Genomic DNA, 24,831 nt, shown 5'->3' on the forward strand with positions numbered 1-24,831 from the left:
AACTATCACTTCATGATTGTCCTAAACCAATGATAAACAAGGTATATTAGAGTTATGATTACAATATGAAAGACAACCCTTTTCAGTCAACCTCATCAATCTTGGAAACATATTATTTTCTGTAAATACATATTTCCAAAATCTCTAGAAGTGCTTGGCACCATTCTCGGTACTGGGGATATACAGTTGCCCCTCAGTATCTGAAGAGGATTGATTTCAGGACCCCTGTGGAAACCAAAATCCATGGATGCTCAAGTCCCTGATACAACACGGTATAATATTTGCACATGACCTACACACATCCCCTTCTATCCTTCATATAATCTCTAAATTACTTATAATATTTAATACTGTGTAAGTACTATGTTAATAGGGTTATACTGTATTGTTTCTTTAATTTGTTTTTTTTTTTTACTGTTATTGTTATTTTTTTTCCAAATATTTTTGATCCACAGTTGGATGAATCTACAGATATAGAACTCTTGGATACAGAGGGCCGATTGGTTTTGAATAAGAGGTGCCAAATCCCTGCCAATTAGGAGTTTACATTTTGGCATAGGGAAAGAGGTAATAAATATAAAAACATAATATAATTTGGGGGAACTAAAATGTGCTCTAAAGAAAGTCAGTCAAAGACCCTCTAGGGGTAAGGTGGCAGGTAAGGCCTTTGTGTGGAGGTGATATTTGAGTTATACCTGAATGGTGAGAAGGTATCAGATGCAAAGATCCACTGGGAAGAGCATCATAAACAGAAGCAACAAAAGAGCAAAGACCCTGAGACAGGACTAATCAGCAAAAGAGATTAGTGTGGCTAAGTAGTGAGCATTTTATTTGGGAGATGGGGGTCAGAGACATGGGAGTGGTCAGATCACATGAGGCTTTGAAGGCTATGAGGACGCTGGATGCTATTCTGGTTACAATGAGAATCTGTTTAAATTTTTGGTAGGGTGGAGGTGACATAATTGGATTCATGCTTTGGAAAAATTCATGCTTTGGACTGTTTTGTGGGAATTGGGTGAGTTGGAAGAGTGAGGCAAAGAAGCTGTTGCAGTGGTCCAGGGGAGAGTGGCTTGAATTAGGGTTGTAGCTGTAGAAATTACAAGAAGTGGTAAGACTCAAAATATAATTTGGATAGGCATTTTATAGCGGAACTGTTGGTGCTCTGTTCATATCCCCTGGGTACTTACCGTTTCAATGCTTGCTGAAGGCTCTGTACTGCCAGGGCAGAATGCTAGGGAGTTAGTTCCCCTAGGAGCAGCACTTAGCCAAAATCAGATGGGAGTTGGAGGATAAAGTTCCAGCTTCCTCTCCTTCTGGGTGGAGAACAACTCTGATGCATGTTCTACACCATCTGTTAAAGGTCCTGGCTGCCCCCATCAGTAACCTGCTCATCCTCACACTTGTTACTGCCTCCTTCCTCCCTTTCGCCTTTCCCTAGCCCAACACCAGTACTTCCTGGAATCACCTCCTAAAGAAATGACTTGCATTCTAATTCCTAATCCAGGGACAGCTTCTGGGGGAGCACAGTTTGAGACACTAATTTTAGTAAATTCTAAGTAATTAATTAATGAAGACTACAATGAGGACTTTTAATAGGTAGTATTTTAGGATTATTTGATTTGTTAAACATACTTCAACATGACAAAACTACATTTCCACCTCAAGTGCATTCTTTTATCTACTTCCAACGTACTGCTTATGAATCTTCTTAGGATAAATTATCTCAACCATTTTCAGCAAATTCACCTTTTGTCAAACCAGGGGAAAGTGGATTTGTAGGAAGGGGTAGCATTTCTCTAGCTTCTCTTTGCCTCAGAAGGCACTGTGCACTACCACGATGGAGCTCCTGGAATTTAGCTGTGATCTGTGATATATATATCACAGATATATATATATCACCTCCACACAAAGGCCTTACCTGCCCCCTTACCCCTAGAGGGCCTTTGACTGACTTTCTTTAGAGCACATTTTAGTTTACCCAAATTATATTATGTTTTTATATTTATTACCTCTTTCCCTATGCCAAAATGTAAACTTCTAATTGGCAGGGATTTGACATCTCTTATTCAAAACCAATCGGCCCTCTGTATCCAAGAGTTCTATATCTGTAGATTCATCCAACTATGGATCAAAAATATGTGGAAAAAAAACTGTTGCTAAATTATTGTAACCAGGTTTTGGGTTAGAGGTTCAGACATGGTTATTGATCATCCTGGTTTGCCTGGGACTGGGATTTTTCTAGCCTAGGAAATTCAGTGTTAAAACTGGTCAGTTCCAAGCAAACTAGGATTGTTGGTTACCCTATCAGAGCTTAGACCCTGGGGTAAGAAATATTTGAGTTCTAATTCCTGATTTGTCATTTATTGGCTTGGAAATCATGGTCAAATTGTTTAACCTTTCTATTTCTTATCTTTAGAGTTAATGCTAGTACCAAATTTGTAAATCTGTTGTGAAGATTAAATGCGGTTATCCATATGTGGTAGGCAGAATAAGGGCCCCTCAAAGATGACCATGTCTTAGTCCTTATAACCTGTGAATATGTTATGTTGCACAGCAAGGGGGAATTGAGGTTGCAGATGGAATTAAGGTTGCTAAGCAGCTGACCTTGAGATAGGGACATTATCCTGGATAATTTAGGTGGGCCCAGTGTAATCATAAGTGTCCTTTAAAATATGAGGGAGGCAGAAGAGGACAGAGTGACACAGTGTGAATGAAGAACTCTACCAGTCATATGTTGGTTTTGAAGATGCAGGAAGGAGCCACTAGCCAAGGAACACAGGCAGCATCTAGACACTGGAAAAGGCAAGGATTTGCCCTAGAGGCTCCAGAAGGGAATGCACCCTGCTGATACCTTGAGTTTAACCCAGTGAAACACATTTTGGATTTCTGATCTCCAGAATTGTGAGATAATAAATTTGTGTTGTTTTAAGCCATTAAGTTGCTGATAATTTGTGACAGCAACTATGGAAAACTAAACACTAAAAGCATTAAACACATTGTCTAACATATAGTGTTCAGGCTGTGCTGTTAGCCGTCTCATTTTCAGTGTTACAACTCACAGGAAGCATCTGATTTCTCTGCATTTTGCTAAGTGGGCCAGGGGAAGAGGAGCCACCCTCTCCTACTCTATCCATCCATTAACATCCTTCTTAATCATTAACACCTGAATAAAAATCCTTTGGGATACCTCATGCAAAATATATTATCTTTTTCTCCTTTGAACGCTTAGACATTGTTTATGTATCTGCTATGAAGCTTATTATGTTCTACTTTCTTTCTAGTTATTTTTGATTCAATTTATCCCTCTTAGTTTAGAAACAACCAGGAGGACAACTTTTACTAACTTTTATATTCCCATGATGGGATCAATTTGCATAAAATAGGTAATATGTATGAAATATTATTAAGTAATAAACATGGGAAAAGAGGAATTGAAGACAAGCAAGCAGTTTTCTAATGCTACTTGACAACTGCCCGGTCATGTCCACTCTCATGCCAATGGCAAAACTTTCTTGCAAAGGAGGTAGAAATTAGTCTTTAGTTAGTGTGGTTTTGTGTTTACCTAAAATTCTGGGGAAGAAGAGAGGACTGAAAATTGAAGAATAATTAGCAGTTTCTGCCTCTACTGGTTTTAAGAATAATTTGAGCCAATTAAGAGTTATCCATAATTATGAGTTTAGAAAGCTTAGGAGGGAAGCAAATGCCCCAAAGGCATGGGAAACTAGAAATGTAGGTAAACTCTGTCTGAAAAGCTGCTTGAATTTTATATATGAGTATATATATATTCCTTGAGTTTGAGTTTCATAAAATTTGAGCTTATAAATCTTATTACTGTTATGACTAGAATGTATTTGGCTATCCTGGGCCAAAATATTTAAGAGTATAAGCCAAGTTAGGTCAGTTTTATAGAGTCTATCCTTCAGAACTCCCTCTTTTTTGAATTTCTGGCTCTAATGATGGACAGACTGAGGAAGAAAAAACACAAAAGAAATTTGTGCCACATTTGTGGATAATGGAAAAAGTAGAGGGAAACAGAGTTCTGAGTGTCATTGCATATATATATTTACTCAAGTTCTGGATATATTTTTGATGTGTAACTGGTTGGACCATCAAGGAATTTTAGGAAGAAGAAACAAACAAAATCCTCGACTCATTTAATCTTCTTGGATTGTTATTTTTTAATTTGGGGCCTTTCTCTGGTTTTACTAAATCTTGTATCTAATGCTACAGAGACAGCAGTATGTGTTGAAGCTACTTTAGAATGTGGTTTGGTTGTCTCTTTTTCTAAGTGAGTCAGAAGACCATATCAGCAGAGAGGATACAGTCCACATATATATGCATATATATTAATATATATAGAGAGAGATTAGATGTAGGTGTAGTTATAGATTAAAAGATAGAGATAGGTGAGGGAGGTGCCTCTGTACTCACATTGTACCAAATAGGATCTCCAAAACTGTGTCAAAACTATTCACAATTTTTTTTGTCACCTAAGAGGTCCAAGATGTACATTTCAGTGCATATCTTTAACCATTATTAATGTTGAAATGGATAATTCCAAAGTGTACTATGAATTCAAGTTGAGAAAGTAAAATCAATATGGTCTAAAAGAATGTTACTTAACATATTTTACTGTTTTCTGAAATTGCTGGTGTTTTGGCAGTGGTTCGCTGTGGCAAGGATGACATGAAGCATTAGATGGAAATACAGTTGTGGAATTTTAATAAACTGCTGGTCTGCTAATAATTTGCTTTTATTTGAACCATTTTTTAAAATTTGGCAGTTAATCATAAATCTCAGTCCAGAAAAAAGTATGTTTTTCTTAAGAAAATGTGTACAGTAATAAAAGAATAAAGAGAAGACAGACCTTCATGCCTTCCAGAAAGAGATTTCATTTAGCCCTAAATTACTAAATTTGTACTTTCAGAGGTTGCAATAGTACTTTGGGATCCAAAGGCACAGTTAGAGGAACAATAGGAACTAATAGAGTCCTGTTTGAATAGTTAAGTTTCAAGTAAGTAGTACATTTTAGGTGGTTGTTACTATTTTGGGAATACTAAATTGTCCTTACGAGTATAGCACTCATTTCCTTCTATATATGCATATTATTTTCATATGGATGCAAAAATGAAAGCAAAAAAGCCCAGCTTCAAACATATGTTCCTTAAACTTCCGGATATATAATATATGTTTTATCACTCTTGTTGATAAAATTCCACATACTAAAGAGCTGAAAATTTTTACAATTCAGAGGTACTGTATATAATATTTGGCAATGGCTTGATGTGTTTCATAACATATATTTATCTTGTCTTTCCCCTTCTGCTGAAGATCTAGTTTACATAATTATTTTCCTGACTATTCTGCTCAGGCCATCAAGTCTAATGGAGGGATTTTTGGCCTCCTAACTTACCCGTGCTGGTGTCAAAGGACTATTGTCCTTCACCCCTTCCTCCCACCCTTTGAATCTAAGTCCAAAATAAATGAATGGTAACAAGTTTTCTTCACTGCTTTTTAGTGTAGAGTTTCAGTTCAGGGAAAGTTCTGTTCCAGAATGAATTCCAGCAGTGTTCCTAATGCCAGCAGGCGGCATAAAAGTCTTGCAATGTGGAAGCAAGCCAGAAAAAATTCTGCTCTATTCGAGTGAGGTCATTTATATGTGATAACATATGATTATGATTCTTAATGCAAAATTCCTGGCTATCTTTTCTTAAGAGCTTAAATGATCAGCATTTATAAACAACAAATGTAGAGGTGAAATCAGTCCGAATGTGATTTTTATTCAGATAAGATACTATTCATATACAAAAATATGGAGGAAGGTCCTAAGAAATAGAGTGGTTTTTGGTTGTAGAATGGTGGTTGGACTTCTGAAGTAGTCAGGTGGAAAGGTTTTAGAGTGGATGTATGTATGTATGCGCCGGGCAGTAAGCTGGGGAAAGAGACAGAGAGAGACAGAGACAGACAGAGAAAGAGAGAAGAGGTGCCTCCCTTAGGGCTTCTCCTAGAGGTAAAAGGCAGTTCTGAGGACCCACCTGGGCAGGCAGTCTTGCTCTTCCTCCCTGGAGGTGGCCAGGGTGTCCAGGAAGGCCTGTGTACAACTAGGCTGTGTGATCCACTGTTTGCAGAGCAGGGAGGTCCAGTCCTGCTCAGATGCTGATTCAACATGTTTCTGTGTTATGTCTTCTATTAGATGTGTATGTGTCCTGAGAGGGAAGAGCCATTTTATCTTTAGGTGATTCTTCCTACCTACATTTACTCTTGATCTTCCGATCCCTTCTCCACACCACAGCCAGAGTGACCTGAGAAGTATCTGGTGATGTCCCAGTCTTACTTAAAACCCCTCAATGGCTAATTAGTGCTCTTAGGTTAAAGACCAAAGTTCTTTGTCTCTCCCCATGCTCTGTCTCTAGCCACAGCTTTCACTTCCACACTCAGGTCAAGCTTCTTCCTGCCTTGGGTCCTTTTTATGCAGTTTGCTTTGCCTGGAATTCTCTCTACATCCGCCCTCCCCGCCACACTTCACCTTCTTTACCTGGCTACCTCCTTCTCTTCCTTATTTCAACTCACAAGTCGCTTCCTCCAGGAAGACTTCCTTCAGTCTCTCTCCTCCCTACACACTCTCACTGTGCTCTGCATCCCCATTTGCAGCACTCACTACAATTGGAGTTAACTATTTGTTTAATATCCATTCCCCTTGGTAGATTGTGAACTCAATGACGTCACCTAATACGTCTGTTAATTACTGTATCTCAAGCACCCAGTGCAGTATCTGGCACATTGTAGATGGTCGATATATATTTCTTGAATGAATGAATAAATGATGAGCAAACAAGTGACCAGCTGGGTGGTTGAATGGCTACGTAGTCTGATTCCTTTGTCCACCCCCATCCCGGGCTCAGGCTAAGACAGCAGGAGACAGGTGCAGGTGATAAGTCCCACAGGACTAGGTGAGAGAGTAGTATGCTATTTTCTTAGAGGTAGTTACAGTTCAAGGGCCATAGATAAAATAGCAAAATCCGTATCACATTTCTATGAGATACAAACATGCTTTCTGCTTTCAGAGCTTTTTGGATTTGGAAATTCTGGATGGGGCATCATGGCCCCGGTACAAAGCATTGCATGCTTCTGGTGCCCCGTTAATTCCTGTTTCACTGATTCCCGGCAGAAGAGTGGAAGCTGCCCTGGTTGATAAACTCAGGGGTTCCTCATTTCTGCAGGGAAATCCCCATAGTTTTCCCAGCCCTTTTCTGCCTGGAAGGAAACTTGCCTTTTCCTTAGGCTACTGTGAGATGTTTGTCACTCTATAGTTTTTATTATTAATAAGTATCTGCTGTGTTTAGGACTCAGCTGGGAAATAGAAAGAGAAGCAGAAGATGGCCTGTTTAGGTTTATTCTTTAGGTAATCCTTCTTGATCCTAAACATTTCACCTGAACTCTGTATCTTATTTCCAACTACATGATACACAGATCCACTCAGCATTCAAAATCAAAACTAGGGTATCCTCCTTCAACCTAAAATCAAGGAAAGACAAAATCTGCTGCTCATTCTATGATCCTTATCACCATCCACTAAATGGCCCAAGCTAGAATCAAACTTTAATTTTATTTTATTTTCACACATAATCTGCACTAAATCCTGTTGAGTCTCCCACATAAGTACTCTCTTCTCCTGTCCCAATAGGCCCTCATCACCTCAGCTGGCTTCACCTCCCAAGGCTTTTCTCTGCCCCTTATTTTATGCCCTCTCTTATCCATTCATTTCTTCCTTGATGACCTTAGTTATTTTTCAGTACTGAAGATTTTTAAACATTTCATTTGCTTCAAAAATCCTATTTAAAAACAAATGTCAGTGTCACGAAAAATAAAGGCTGAGGAATGCACATGCAATACAAGATCCTGGATTGAGTACTACATAAGGAAAAAATTTCCATAGTATAAAAGTCATTATTAGTGTAATTGACAAAATTAGAATAGATAAAAGTATTATATCAGTGTTAAATTTCCTGAATTTGATAACTATACTATGGTTATTAAAAAGAATATCTTTATTATGGAAAAATACACACTGAATTATTAATAGACAAAGGGAATGATGTGTGAGCCTACTCAACTAGTTCAGAAAAGAATGTTTGTGTACATGTAAGAATGTGTATATGTGTATACATACATACACATCTATATGTTTATTTCTATTTAATATATGTCCATATAAATAATATATGTTATACACATATTTATATATAGAGAGAATATTAAAGCAAATACGGCAAAAGAGTAATAATTGGTAAATCTGGGTAAGAAGTACACAGGAGTTCTTTGTATTATTCTTGCAACCTTTTTATAAGTTTAAAATTATTTCAGGCCGGGCTTGGTGGCTCATGCTTGTAATCCTAGCACTCTGGGAGGCTGAGGTGGGTGGATCACTAGAGGTCAGGAGTTCGAGACCCCATCTCTATTAAAAAAATAGAAAGAAATTATGTGGACAACTAAATATACATATAGAAAAAATTAGCCGGGCATAGTGGTGCATGCCTGTAGTCCCAGCTACTTGGGAGGCTGAGGCAGTAGGATTGCTTGAGCCCAGGAGTTTGAGGTTGCTGTGAGCTAGGCTGACACCACGGCACTCTAGCCCGGGCAACAGAGTGAGACTCTGTCTCAAAAAAAAAAAAAAATACCCCCACAATATGCTGAAATAAGAATTAAAAAAAAAAAAAAGAAAAGAAAAATAAATAAATAAAATTATTTCAACATTTGAAAGTTCAATTTTTAAATATTAAATTTATATTATTGTTGTCCAAACAATAAGCTTTATTATAACATATATCTATACACACACAGTTTCATCAGCTTCCCGCATATAAAGACAGACATTTTAAGCTCATTAACATCATGCTCAGGGACTTTCTGCAATCTGGCCCCACTCTAATTTTTCTGCTTCACTTTTTCCTTTCTCTACAAGCACTCCTTACTTGGAATATGCTGAAATGATCACCTTTTATTCTTCCTCCTGAGTTTTTGTTCCTGATGTTCTCTCTACAAAGTAAGGCCTCTCTGTTCCTCCACTGGTAACCTCCTATGTCTGATTTGAGACCAAGCTCAAGTGTCACTTCTATAATACCCTCCTCTATAACACAAGCCAGAGTTACCTCTTCCCTCTTGTTATGGACTGAATATTTATGTCTCTCCAAAATTCACATGTTGAAGCCCTACCCCTCAATGTGACAGCATTTGGAGATGGGGCCTTTGAGAGGAGTTAGAGTTAGATGAGGTCATGAGGGCAGGGCCTTCATGATGGGATTTGTGCTAAGAGTGCTCTCTCCGCCATGTGATGACACAGCAAGAAGGCTACCATCTACAAGCCAGAAGGAGAGCGCTCACCAGGAACTGAATTGGCCGGCACCTTGATCTTGGACTTCCCAGAATCCAGATTGTGAGAAAATACATTTCGGTTTTTTAAGCTACTCAGCTTATGGTATTTTGTTATGACAGCCCAAGCAGACTAATATACCTCCTCTCTGTTTTCATAGCACTTTGCACAGAGGTAAAATATAGCAGTTAGGACTTTGTCTTATATTGAGTTGTTGATGAATCGTTCTCTCCCACTGGGATGTGAGTCTTGAGGGTAACAGCTGTGTGCTTCATCTTTCTTCCAGGCTTGCTGAATGAATGAGGCAGGATCTGAACCTACCCACTTCAATTATTCATTAACTTTACTATTTTAGTGTGGATTGATCATTACTTTTAATTAATTTGTGATAAGTTGATTTTGAAAGTTGACAGAGCTATTTTCTAATTAGGCAGAGGCACTGTGTGTAGCACTACCTGCTTGTTCGTGTATCTTCAGTGATGGATTTCGATGACCTAAAGAGAATATCTTAGAAAAGAATGTTGAATGCATTTAGTTGAAAACTGTTATTCTAAAAAGAAATAAACTTTTCTTCATATATTTTATATTTATTTATTTTATTTTTTTATTTTTTATTTTTTGAGATAGAGTCTCACTCTCTTGCCTGGGCTAGAGTGCCGTGGCATCAGCCTAGCTCACAGCAACCTCAAACTCCTGGGCTCAAGCAATCTTCCTCCCTCAGCCTCCCGGGTAGCTGGGACTACAGGCACGCGCCACCATGCCTGGCTAATTTTTTCTATTTTTTTTTAGTTGTTTGGCTAATTTCTTTCTATTTTTTAGTAGAGACAGGGCCTCGCTCTTGCTCAGGCTGGTCTCGAACTCCTGACCTCCTTTTTTACATGGCATCAGCAGAGACTTGCTTGTATAACACTCTTTTTTTTTTCTAAAGCCAAAAATTAGTTTTCCTTCTTTCTCATCTTTTAATAAAATATTTGAGAATTTTAAGAAAATAGTGTTTTTGGTAGCATCCAAAATATTTAGAGAATACTCTCTGCCTGCCCCCTTCAGAAATATTTGCTGCTCTGAATGGTGCATTCCAGGGACCTACTTTCCCTGATGATCCCAAGCCTGTTGAGATCCATGTACATACATGTCCCCAAAAGTATTAAAATCCACTGTGTGTGTGTGTGTGTGTGTGTGTGTGTGTCAAAGTCAGTGAAGATGCAGGGAAACGCCTGGCTGATGTCTTTGATGCATTTTGATGTATTTTCTTCTAGATTCCTCAGGTTTAAGCTGAGCTGTCAATTGTAGAATTTATAGACAGTAATAACCCAAGTCACTGATAAAATAAGAAGATGCAAATAAATCTGGTTTTAGGATTTCTTACCACAGGCCACAAAAATACTTTCCAACTTTATTCCTTTATTGTCTAGTTGGATCCTTACTGCTGGGAGAAGGCAGGCAAGTCCTCTTTGCCTGGCTTCAAAGCTCTGTGTCCAATGTAGCAAAAATCATGGCTCTGCTTCCCACATCACTGATAGGTGTCTTTTACTGCTGCTGATTGTTTCTGACCATAGAGAGCTGGGGCAATGATATTCACTCTGTGAAAAGTAATAAATAAAAATGAAAGTGAAAATGCTATGTTTGGAGATCACAGTGTCAACACCATCTGTAGCAGCAGACTGCAGCCTCTGCTGGCGTGAATAGTACCATACAATTATTTATAAACAGAGCTTTGTTGAGGGGAAGAGCTATTCTTTCATTACCAAAAATCTAAGATAAGATAGTGATGGAATATGGCAAGTGCGTGCTGGAACATGCAGTTCTTGGAAGTAACCTTCCCAGTGGCAGAAACTGGTGACTCCTGGTGGACCTTCGCACTGATGAGCTGATGGCTTCTAGGCTGTGGGGAACCGCTGGTGCCTTACAGCTCCAACAATTACAAACTTTCTTCATGTGCCTGGTATGCCTCCTAAACACATGATCTCCCTGTTAGAAGATTTATGTGGCCCTTTGAAAAATCTTAAAGGTGGTATATTGCTTTAAACCTTGCTATTTGCTGTTTCCTTCTCCTGCCAGTATGAGTGTGCTTTTAAATGCCACAAGATGTTTGATTTTGATTAAAGTTATCTCTACTATTGTCTCTTGTTTGGCTAAAGCATCAGGATCTTCTTATGTATTTATCAGTCAGATTTATGTAGGTTAGAAAGAGTTTAGAAGCCACTATTTCAGTTTCATATTTCTTATAAGTCTATATCCTTAAACTTTGAAGGTAAACGTGAACAATCTCTCTACACACATGCAATAACCCCAGTGCAATGTTTTTAAGCTTCAAGTTGCAAAATATTAGCGTGTCTTGAAATCCATTTAGTTGACCCAAATCTTTCTTATTTAATATAATAAATAGACTAAAATAGAAAATAGAAAGATAAACATTGGTTTCTAAAACTTTGTTATATATATATTTCTATATCTTTATCATCTGTCTTCCTGTTATCATCTATCATCTACCTATCCATATTAGTTTTTAGTTTAAAAAAAGGGCTTGAAGAAAATCTGTCTTATAGGACCTGTCAAATAGATTATTAGACTGCATAACAATTCTTATGATTTCATGGTAGACTAAATAGAAAACACATTTGTAGACTAAATAGAAAACCTAAAAGCATTTATAGGTTTGCATATATGATATCTTTCTTTCACGACTTCTTTCTCCAACAACTCCCATATTGTCTTCTCTTTTTTAAAAAAAAAACTGTATTCTAGAGATATTAGAATTTGCTCCGCCTGCTGTCAGGAGAGCCCTGCTCTCGGGTGTAAATGAGGCAACCTGTACAAACCTGAATTATTTTTTCATACAACCCTGACCCATTTGTCACATCCCTTCTTCTATGAAATATGTGAATGATAACAAAACACTTTTGATCTGAAAGAAAATCCTTTGAGAGAGCATTTGGAGGACAAATATGTAACAAATCTTTAAAAGGTAGGTAAATTTCCATCCATCAATTCTGTTCCTTGGAATGTATGCACGTATGTGTGGAACTATGTGTATGCAGAGATATTCAACATGGTGTTGTTTAAATTAGCAAAATATTGGAAACAACCCAAATGTCCAATAATAAAACATTGTTAAATACTTATGGTTTATATATACATGTATATGTCTGTATATATGTATATGTGTATATATAAATGTATATATATATGAATGCAATAACATTAACAGAATGATCTTCTACTGTAAGCTAGAAGATTTCAACACTAGTGCTATGACAGCATAGAGTACTTTCAGTTATTGAAGGCAATTTAACTTTTTCAAGTTAAAATTTAGAAAAAGAGGTAATATTATACTAATTGTTAAGGATTTTACTAATTTTTGTCAGCCATCATGATCAAATTTAAACATATGATTCTTCCTATTTATAATTTTAGCTCAGCTACTATAGTTACATATCTTGTGTTTCCTATATATATTAATAACAAATACTGTTTTAATATTAGTAAAGTTTATAAGCTTCTGTCTAGGTTTAAATTTCAGAGAACAACAGCTGACAGATCAAGGACAAACAAAAGTTAGTGCTGTTCTTTCACACTCAGAATAGAAACTGTAATAGAGATATTTCATTTCAATACAGTATATAGGATGGGTGATATGGCTAGGTGGAAACAGATAGGAGTGTCGCAATATTATTACAAATCGGGATTCTATAATACTGCCTTTTCTTTTCAACCATATGCTAATCACAGGTCATCTGTGGTTCTAAGTGTTGATGTAGCTCATTTTACTCACAAAATGATACCTGTTGACTTTTGAGCCAAGATCTTTTAGGTAGGCCATAGTCACTCTCAGTAACATCCAGTGAGAGCACAATTCCTATGGCAACATTGTTTTCAAATGATTCCCCTTCTCCAAATTATGTACTTAAAAACTTGCTTAAAGAGAAGGAATATTGCCCTACATCTGCATATGGAAAGAAAGTCACATCTTGACGTGTATTTTAATATTTCATTTGTAATTTCCCTGGTAATGTTTACTTATTAAAACATGGGGAAAATAATATATTTGAAAACTGGTTTGTGATGGACTTATAAACAAAGTGGACACCATTATCCTCCTTTCAACAGAGCATGCACTTTGGAGTAGATGTATCAATTTGGTGTTAACTCTCCCAGTCCCTTTGTGACCACCAGTATGGATACTTAATATGTCCATGTGTTTGGAAAAGGTTGCCACCTCCGCCTCATCATAACAGAATTCTAATTAAGCCTAGTGCTCAAATACCATTCTTAGCAATGATCCTATCATACTCCAGCACTTTAAAGATGATTGCTAGTTTTGATTCATTAGTTACTTATTCCTTTTTGATGAATTTGAAGTTTTTAAATGGCTCATGTGCCTTGGAGAGAGAAAAGAAAAAATATCAGGGGTTGACTTTTCTATTTTATGTGCTAATATTTGTGCTGACAGTATTAGTTAAATTCACTGGTCAGAGCTCTGGTGATTTGAGATATGTATTTTAAAATGTTATTGTCTACAACTATTAATATTATCATAAAATTTTGGAGAAATGACATCTATAGTTTTATCATGGAGTCATTTACATTCTGGTATCAAAAGATTTAAAAATTATATAATGCTGAATATAAGTTTTAATATTAAGAAATACCTATAATTTCTTTGTTTATATGATTGAATAAACTTTTTTGAGATTTGAAAAATAATGACATTATGTTTGTTTGTTTTTTAGAATTACTCCCGGACTCTAAATTCATTAAGATTCTTTTAAAATAAGCATTTGTGGGAAGGGGTAGAAGGGGATGCGTAAATTTACACCTAATGGGTGCGATGCACTGTGTGGGGGATGGGCATACTTGTAGCTCTGACTTGGGTGATGCCAAAGCAATTTATGTAACCAAAGCATTTGTACCCCCATAATATCTGAAATTAAAAAAAAAAGACATTGACCATCAAATAAACCTTTGATTTTTGCCGAGGAGTAAAGGATCATATATCTAGCAAATGTACTATCAAAATAGTAATTCTCAAAATATTTCTGTTTAATACATTATATCATCAAGTGATTAAAAGAAACAGGACTACAAACAAATGTGAGTTATCTGAAGCCACGAAACAGAGCTATCCTCTCATCCTCCTATTGATATATATTATTCTAATTATGCATTATATTATATTATGTACTTATATATATGCCATTATATTAAAATCCGTACCATTTTGGACTACAAAGATTCTTAGAGATCTTCTACACCACTGGTTCTCAGATTGAATTCACTTTCAGAGCTTTAAAATTTGCTTAGACTGTGCATCCTGCACAAGTAAATCAGAATCTCTGGGATCGGGTCACAGGCATCAAAGGTTTACAAATTCCCTAGGTGATTCAAGTGTGCAGTCTAGTGTAAAAACCACTGGCCTAGACCAGTGGTCCTCGAACTCCACTGTACATAAGAATCACCTGCAGAGTTTGTTAAAATATAGATGCCTGCCCCTCACCCCTAGAGAATCTCATTCAATAGATCTGAGCTAGGGTCTGAAAATTTTCAAGATCCCAAGTGCTATGGACTGAATTGTGTTCCCCCAAATTCATTTGTAAGCTCTAACCCCCAATGTGGCTGTATTTGGAGACAGGGCTTTTAGGAAGTAATTAGAGGTTAAATTAGGACATAAGGACAGTGCCTTATAAGAAGGAGAAAGAGAGAGAGCATTCTCTCTCCATGTGCATGTCATATGAGAACACAGCTGGACGGCTACCATCTGCAAGCTAGGAAGAGAACACTCAGCATAAACAGAATTGGCTAGTACCTTCATCTTGGACTTTTCAGCCTCCAGAACCGTGAGAAATAAATTTCTGTTATTTAAGCCACCCCAGTCTACGGTATTTTGTTATGGCAGCCCCGGCTGACTAATACACCAGTGATGCTAATACCAGCGGTCCGTGGACCACACTTTCAAGTACCACTAGCCTAGGCCACATCCTCCAGAAGTTCTGTTTTAATTTGTCTGCGGGTACTGCAGGGCATCATTTTTTTTCAAAGATTCCTGGGTGATTCTAAAGTATAATCAGACTTGAGAACAATGGAAGTAGGCCAGTTTCTTCCATTTATAGTTAAGGACACTGGGACTCAAGGAGTTTAAGTGATTTTTCTCACGTTACCATGGTTTATGCTATTACTAAATTTTCCAAATTTATAGGGGAATAAAAGAGGAATAATTTCTTTTGGGTTCACACTGCTAGTTTGTGACAGATTTAGTCCTAGAATCAAGCACTTTCAATTTCTTGAATTAACCCTTTAATTTCATCCCAAACAACATTAACATTGTGTAATTCAGGAAGATTTCCTTTAAGTGACTTTTTCATTAAATTACAATCCAAGATTGTTAGTATCCAATGTCCTATTTCTACTTCATAATAGTTGCTTTTTGTTGTAATATATTTAATGACTCATCAGAAAGTGAGATTTCAAAATATAGATTATACCTATAATACTATGTACATATGCCATATATGTATGATTGATACCCAGCTGATCTTCACACCCTAATATTAATCTGCTCACCCTGAACAGAATCACTGCTATCTAGCCTTCTTGTATAATAGCAGGAAATTTAGAAAATTGATTCATATAATAAAAAGATGGAAATTTGTTAGAACTTTTAAATGCCTTAAATCCCAGGTATAATGAGCAGATAAATAAATCAAGATGGGTGAAAATTTATCAAAGACTTTATTAATACTTCAAGGGCAGGCACTTAGTTCAGTAGTGATTTTAAGTATGTAGTGATGTGAGCTTACATTGCCCATATATCAAGGGGAAAGTTATACCATAAGTACCATACAAATTAAGTTTAACACTGCTAAATGAAAGGTGCCATCCATGGACATTTGAGTAGGCACCTGATTTCCTCCAAAAATAAACCTTATTTCTCCTTATGTGCTGACATTTTATTACTGGAGGAAATGTATCTTTGCATTTTTAATAAACTGCCAGTTAATATGAAGTATAGGGACCTCAAAAAGAGAAGTCAGTTGTACTTTTTGGCCAATCACACAGCATGGAGCCGTGAGAAAAAGAAAATTTGGCTTGATGTCAGGAACCAGGATGTTTGACTTCTCTTTCTACTTCTACCAGTAATCATCAGCAGGAACTGCTTCAGTTTCACTGTAAAATGAAAAGGTCAGAATATAATTATTCCAAGTTTCTTTTTTTAAAATTTTTTTATTTCAGCATATTATGGGGATACAAATGTTTAGGTTATGTATATTGCCTTTGCCCCACCCAAGTCAGAGCTTCAAGCATGTCCATCCCCTAGACGGTGCACACTGCACCCATTAGGTGTGAATATACCCATCCCCTCCTTAATTATTCCAAGTTTCCTTCTGCCTTTTTCACTTAGATGATAAGTGCTTCTAAGGAATGCTGCCTTTCTGTTAAACTGTAGTTGAGCTTTTAAATTTTGTTATTTTAGCATTTTTAAAAAATGGCAGTGTTTTCCATTTGGCCAAGATGAGTAAAAATGGCCAACTCAAAATGGCCCTATTAAAACATCATAAAAATGAAAGAAAATGCAGAAGAAGAACCAGTGTGTATTCTTTGGAATTGGGTGAGAAAAGGATATAGAAACATGTCGTTGGACTACATAGTTAAGTTTAACATTAGCAAGCTGTCAATTATTTCTCATTTAAAAGATGCTATAAATGCAAAATTCCAAGATTTTATTTGCTTGACACAGTTAATCTCATCAGCAGAAAAGGTCTGAATGGTCTGGCTGTTAAATGTTTCATCGGAATTCATTATTACGATAATAATAAGGCAGCAGAAATGTGAAGTGAAACATTAACTGCAATATCAAATCAACTTCACAGTTCAGCCAACACTGACATCAAGTATTATTTTCCCCAAATTGCACATCCTACAAAAGTATTTAGGAACAAATATTTTAGTGAATTTGAGTAAATGAAAACCAATCTTCATAATATTTTATATAATTATTAAACAAGAACAAATGTAGCAAATAAACATATTCTCTAAATCTAATTAATTCTTCTTTTGGTTCAATCCCTGTCTAGTAACCCTCTCATAGAATAGCAGTTCCCAAATTTTTAGTACATTGGAATCAAGGTACTTTAAACACCTCAGACATTATGATTTGATTGGTACAAGCTACAACCTGGGCATTAGAAGTTTTAAAAGCTCTCCATATGCCTGGGCTTCATCCTAGAAGAAATTAAATCAGAACTTCTGCTGGTGAGACTGTGCATTGGTTTGTTTTTGGTACTACCATGTGATGCTAATATATAGTCAGGAGTTATAATTACTATTACAGAATATTGCCAGGACAACCCGTTATCTCCTCCTGAATCCTTGAGCACAAAAATCCCATAAGGCTTGCACTTCCAAACTAGTGCAAAACTGGTGTGATCTCTATTTTAGCAGGGTTGTGAAAGTCAGGGTATAACTCACCTTAATTGGTTCCAATGTTGCCCCTCCCCCCAAAAAATCCCAGGCACGTTCCAGTCCACATAAGACTGATTCCAAATGGTCTCTCTTGTTGACAGCCCTTAGAACCATCGTAAGTTATGATAAACAACTATTTATTTAGTTCTCATTCTTTGCCAGGCACTTTGTATACAATATTTTGTTTACTCCTTCCAGAAACTATTGAGATAAGTACACAAACCAGAATTCTACTGATGAGGAAGTGGAACTCAAAGATATTAAATAACTTGTCTGCCCAAAGTCACACAGTTAATGACAGAGAGTCTGGGCTTGAGCCCAGTTTTGTTCAACCTCAAAGTCCGTGCTCTTATTTAATGGACACATTAAATTCTCCACCATTGTATCTAGACTGGTACACAGCCACAATTTGAAAACTGCATTCTAATTTAACAAATATTCACCATGCTAGTAAATATGAGGAATGGACATAGAAATGAAGAAGATAGTCTCTACCATGAAGGAGCTTATAATTTGGTAAAGGAGATGAAAGCAAGAAACGAAACAAACAAAACTATAAAGTAAAACTTTCCTGGGACAATAAAAAGTGGACTAGTGCCATGAAAGTCAGGTTTAGTCTCCTTTGCAACTTGTGCTCCTCTTCAAGCTACATGTGCTAAAGTTACCAATAAACAAGTCTACGCTTGCTTGCCTTATGAATTCAGTATTCTAATGTTTATCTAAAAAAATACTTAGTAAATTTTACTCACTGCTGATTTAACAAAAACATGAGAATAATCACAATTATCCCAAGAATAAACTCAGTGGGTGACAGAAGAGTCAGGTCACGGAGACAGAAGTTGGGCTATTTCTTGGAATAGCAGACCGTAACAGCACGTGGACATTAGGCAGTCAGATTTCTGGCCATGAACCTGTCTTCAGAACCTTGTGAACACAGCTCTTCCTTAATTGCACTTTTCTGGAAGAGGTCAGAGTTTGGTAAAAAGAGGATTAGATACTATCCAAGTGCCAGTTATAAGGAATCACTAAATCAAACCAAGACCTAATAAATATTCATTTTCTAGATAGCTTAGTGATGGTCAAAGTTCTTTACAGTTCCCAGAAGCCACATTTAAAAAAAAAAGAAATTAAATATTCAACTCCTTCTGGTCCATTCAATAACTCTGAGGAAAAGAACAAATATCTAATTTCATTCATTCATGTAGCAAATATCAATAATTTTTTAATTTCAGAGAACAGTACTATAATTTGGAAGGTGTCTGGGACACCTTGAGTAGTTTATAATAAATCAGAGGATGATATAAAAGCATCCATTTCAAAAGTCAATTGTGAATGAATGAGAATAACTTTCAACTGAGGCCAGGACACTCAAACTGTAAGTGGGGCTTTAGGAATGAAAAGATAGCATAGGCCAAGTGGGTCAGTGGAAAGAGCCTGGATTTGTTAAATAATGTCAGAAAGCTTAATCATATATGATCTGAGCCATTTATGTCTTGGGAAACTCACTTCAACTTTCTGAGCCTCTGTTTTCTCTTCAATGCGATGAGTGTAATGCCACCACCAGTGCTGTGGGGACAAAATGAGACACATATAGAAGTGCCTGGCATACTTCATGATCTGTTAGAAGAGTGTGAGGCCAGGAAATATGAACCCAAAGAAGAAGTGTGTATAAACATTTAAAATTGTGACTGGTGGTGGAGGTAGAACTGGATTATGATTAAAAATGTAGGTAAATGTTTCGGCCAGGCGTGGTGCCTCATGCCTGTAATCCTAGCACTCTGGGAGGCTAAGGCAGGTGGATCGCTCGAGGTCAGGAGTTTGAGACCAGCCTGAGCAAGAGCGAGACCTCCTCTCTACTAAAAATAGAAAGAAATGATCTGGCCAACTAAAAAATATATATATAAAAAAAAAATTAGCCGGGGATGGTGGCGCACGCCTGTAGTCCCAGCTACTCGGGAGGCTGAGGCAGTAGGATCGCTTAAGCCCAGGAGTGTGAGGTTGCTGTGAGCTAGGCTGACGCCAGGGCACTTACTCTTGCCAGGGCGACAAAGCGACTCTCTGTCTCAAAAAAAAAAAAAAAAAAGTAGGTAAATGTTTCCTTTTGTTCTCAAGATGAAAACTAAGCTCAGGAAGCTTGAGTCATCTGCAGTAGCAGCAGAACAGTCTCTGTAATGGGGAGGAGCAAGTCAGCCCTGGAAAAGTCAGGGAGCCAGACCTGAGGAAGGAAGGTTAGAGAAGTCTCTGGTGGATATATCTGGCCAGGGCTGAATGCTCAGAAATGGAAGGAGAAACTACAGGGCAATATGGCTTGGGCAAACCAAAAGGATCATGCCTCTTCAGTGACCTGAGGATGAGAGAATCTATAGGTGTAGGGTAAGGCAGTTTTACAAATAGAGTAATTTTGGCCTGAGGAAGAAAAAGAAAAAAAGCATTTCAAGGATTGAGGCAGTTGTACAGTCACAGACCAGCTGACTGGTTGGTAAAAGCTAAAGGGCAGAAATGTAAAACATAACCATAACAGCCCTGTAATATTGGGGTCTGTTAGGCTGGAGCCAAGAATAAACTAAGGACAACAAAAAATACATTTTTTTTGTTTTGTTCAGACAAGAAGAACATGGAAGGGATGCCTCTGCTTGAGAGAAATGGACAACAAAACAGAACTAATTCCCTTTTTTGGTTTTTTCTATTATGAAAAAAAAAAAACAAATCCTTAAAGCGAAGGACAAAATAAACTTTTATTCAAAATTAATTGAAAACTAAGATAGGTAAAGAAACTTGTTAAGAAAATATAACTTAGCTCCCTTTAGCTTAACTTCTTTTGCCTAGAAAATTTACATCTCAGCAAGGAGAGTTCAGCAATAAGGAGTCTCAGCTGGAATCAGCACAGAGGGATCCTAAAAAACTGGAGGTGGACAAATGGAATTTCTGTTTTCAAAAAAGAAATTTCTGAAATCAAGACAAGAGACTTTTCACAGATATTGAGCAAAATTAATAAACTATCATTAGAGTAACATCTGGGCACTTAGAAAAGGAAGACACAATTTAATAGACATTAACAAGAATTCAGTAAGTAGTCATTTCCTTTTTTTGACAATGTTGCTATACCAGTAGAGCAAAGACATCTAATAGACAAAGCACAGCTGCTGTCTGTTTGGGGTAGCATGTGGGAGGAAGGAGTTGCTTTTTCCTAATCCTTCAGCTGGGGTGAGGGTGGGGGTGGCTTTTTCTAATTTCTGTAAAGGTGCCATGCACCTATGCACACTGGCTGCCACGCTGGGACAAGGGAAGAAAAGATGGCTAGGTAACACGTGGGTTCTCAACTGATGAGAATATTCATCAATAGCATTCAAGTTAAGTTTCAGTTGGCAGTGGAAAGTGCCTCAGAATGAGAACTAAAATGATGACCTGGCATACAGACCAAATTTACAGAGGACATGAAATTAGATGCAGATTATATAAATGGCACCTAACATGTCAAGAAGCAAAAAGAAGAGGCCCAATTTAACACAATAAAATTGAATAGCATCAGGCCAGGCGCAGTGGCTCATGCCTGTAATCCTAGCACTCTGGGAGGCCGAGGTGGGAGGATCGCTTGAGGTCAGGAGTTCGAGACCAGCCTGATCAAGAGCGAGACTCCGTCTCTACTAAAAATAGAAAGAAATGATCTGGCCAACTAAAATATATATATAGAAAAAATTAGCCGGGCATGGTGGCGCATGACTATAGTCCCAGCTACTTGGGAGGCTGAGGCAGTAGGATCGCTTAAGCCCAGGAGTTGCTGTGAGCTAGGCTGATACCATGGCACTCTAGCCCCGGCAACAGAGTGAGACTCTGTCTCAAAAAAAAAAAAAAAAAAAAAATTGAATAGCATCACATGTTAAGTGCTGAACACAAACTGCAATGAGTGTAGGCTGCGAAGGTATGTCATAGCAGCAATTGTGAAAAAAACTTTCACATTTTAGGATTTTAGTAGATTGTAATACAGGAGTCAATAGGGTAATATTGCTGCCATTAAAGTTCAACGATATACTTAGGGCAATACAGTAATTAGAACAAAGCCATTAAACATCTTTATATTCTGTTATTTGGATGAAACCATAAACCAATTCTGTTATTTGGATGAAACCTTGAATTCTATTCTGCGATCAGATTTTGAGAGGGCCATCGGCAAAGCAAATCAACTCCTGAGAGCTTTCAGAATGGATGAGGAAAAGTAATGGAATTAGTATGTACCTAGGCACATGGAAGCATTCTCCTGTGGAATCAAGGCTAACTTCATCCTGTAGACTCCAGAAAGCAGAACTGCAGATCTTTTGAGATGTACAGTAATGGGGGCCCTTTACAAGAGGTGGATGTCATCCAGAGGCAGATTTACAGGTCAATCAAAGGCAGTATCGGGGCCAGGGGAGCTAATGACTATGGGCACTGCCTCCTTTGAAGAGTTATCAATCCTGGTTGACATATGATCATCTGGAAAGAGACTTTAAAATGCTGATGCTGATGCTTAGACCATAACCTCAGAGATTCTGATTTATTGGTCTGGTGTGGGAACCCCATTAGAAAGAATTTATTAAAGCTCCCCTGATGATTTTAACATTCTAGGTTGGAGAATCACTGAACTAGAAGACTAGTTGCTGAGAGGCTAAAGAAATAAAACCAGATTTGAGACGATAAAGAGAAATTAATACTCATGGATAACATAATACAGCTAGGCACTTTCACCAGTTATCCTCTCTAATAACTGTAGGTTTTTTTTTCTTTTTTCTTTTCTTTTGTTTTTTGAGACAGGGTCTGTGTATTGCACAAGCTGGAGAACACTAGCATGATCATAGCTCACTGCAGCCTCCAACCCCTGGGCTCAAGCTATCCTCTTGCCTTGGCCTCCCACAGGGCTGGGACTACAGGCATAAACCACGGAGCCAAACCATAATAATTGAATTAACACATGTAATTCTCTTCGCACAGTGCCTGGCATGGTGTAGTAAAATCTCAAAAAAACATTAGCTATTTTTATTGTATCTTCTCTATAACTGTTCAATGGAAGTATCATATCAACACACTACAGATGAGGAAACTGAGGATCTAAAGTTGAGCTATTTTCCAAGGCCCACAGTAGTAAATTGCAAAGTAAAGACTTAAACCAGATTAAAGCTAGTTTTAATTTCCAGAGCTCCTTCTCTCCTTTATAGGCTTCCTCTAAGGCATCAGGAAGTTTATACAAATCAGTGGTTTACCCGAGTGAACATTTAATTTTTTTTTTTTTAAACACAGGATCTCTCTCTCTGTAGCCTAGGCTACAGTACAGTGGCATCATCATAGCTCACTGCAACCTCAGACTCCTGGCCTCAAGCGATCCTCCTGCCTCAGCCTAAGAATAGCTGGGACTACAGGTATGTGCTACAAGGTCAGGCTTTCTATTTTTTGTAGAGATGGGGTCTCAACATGTTGCTCAGGCTGGTCTCTCACTCCTGGTCTCAAGTGATCCTCCTGCTTTGGCCTCCAAAAGTGCTGTGCTTATAGGTGTGAGCCACCACACCCAGCCACCTTTACAAAACTTAACAGTATCACTTCCTTCTGACCTGTTTGTGAAGAATCTCTCTTAAATGCAATTTGTGAAAAAGATAAGTATAAAAGTAAACATCCACAGTTTTTCCTAAGATGGTCAGATGGAAGTGCTTTCCTCTGTAGGTCTTGAGAACCTCTGAGATGGAGTTGGCCTTTCAGAATTCAAACAAAGCACCTGGAAGCAAACATGGAGAAAAGCACTGCTCCCAGTAAAACATTTCCTATTCTAATGAAAGGGTGAGTAACCTACACTTCTATCACTTCTGGACAGTCAAGCTCTGCAAGGTTAATTACATGCTAACACTGAGAGAGGGGAAACTAGCCCTGAGGTGATGGCCCTGGTCACAGCTGACACCTCCCTGAGGTGAGAGTGTTTGAATGCAGTGGCTGGTTTTAAGAGAAGGGAGGAAATTTCTCCAAGAGGCTGTGACTACCAAGACTGTAAATGCTCCTCCAGAAGAACTCCAGTGGATGAGGTCTCTCACTCTCTCATCCCTGTGAGATCATTCCCTCTTGTGAGCTACATACAGCAGATGCTCTGTTTACCGATCTTTTGTGATTGAAATCTGTCTGCAGGGCTCAGTGGTTTTGGATTTAGTGTATTTTGTTACTACCGTCAAGGCAAGAACTGCTTCTGCATAGGTGATTTCCCCCCCTTCTCTTTGAGAAGAGAGTAAAATCAAATTGGGAGAAAAGGGGCAGGGAACTATTTGGCGAAGGCGGAGGGGAGTGGGCACCAGATGGGCAGTAAGCTTCTCAACGTCCTCCTCGCTTTCCTCTCTCAGGGCTGCACGGAAGCATCAGCTCCTCCCCTTGGGCCTCCAAAAGTTATCTTTCCTTTGGGTGCGATTTCAGGGTAGAACCCAAAGCGTATGGGTCTTAAGAAACTAGAGTAATTTAGAGCCAAAGAGGCCTGGAGAGCGGGGGTGCGTGCAGTGAGGGCGAATGGTGAAGGCCGAGCACAGTGGCGAGTCCTGGGGGAGGAAGAGGAGGAGGAGAAAGCCGGGCGGGCCCGAGGTCGGGTGCAGCCAGGGAAGGGGGGTCCCCGTTTCCCGCTCCCCATCCTCGCCTCCCCGGGCCCTGGTGACGTTGCGGTTTCCTCCTCCCTCGAGCGGAGCCTCAGCGCCCGCCGCGTCCAGCCCTCCGCCCCTTTCGTCCACACCCCACCGGCCCGCGCCAGCCGGGCTCTCAGTAGCGCCGCCCGAGGCTGCAGCGGTGCGTCACGGGGCTCGGCGCCCATCGGCACCCATGGCGCGGCGGGCGCGCCTAGGGCTCGGCTCCGAGGGAGACGGGGGCCCGGGCACCCTGGAGTGAGAGGAGCCGGGAAGGGGCTCTGGAGCCTGGGCCGAGGCTGGGGAGGCAACACCGGAGAGGACGAGCCGCGGCGAGGAGCTGTAAGTCGAGGGGCGGGCAGGGGCGCGCGGCGGGCGCCGTTCTGG

General features: G+C 38.6%; 1 long non-coding RNA gene across 1 annotated transcript in view; it reads left to right on the forward strand.

Moving 5' to 3' along the window:
- The window catches only part of LOC123633191, a 33,996-nt gene extending 10,859 nt beyond the window's left edge, over positions 1-23,137 (forward strand). The window contains exon 3 of the long non-coding RNA XR_006733557.1: positions 23,099-23,137. This is a non-coding gene — a long non-coding RNA (uncharacterized LOC123633191). The remainder of the gene's footprint in view (positions 1-23,098) is intronic.
- The last annotated feature ends 1,694 nt before the right edge of the window (positions 23,138-24,831 follow it).

This window comes from Lemur catta, chromosome 2 (assembly GCF_020740605.2).
Source record: "Lemur catta isolate mLemCat1 chromosome 2, mLemCat1.pri, whole genome shotgun sequence".
In the NCBI taxonomy this organism is placed as follows: Eukaryota; Metazoa; Chordata; class Mammalia; order Primates; family Lemuridae; genus Lemur; species Lemur catta.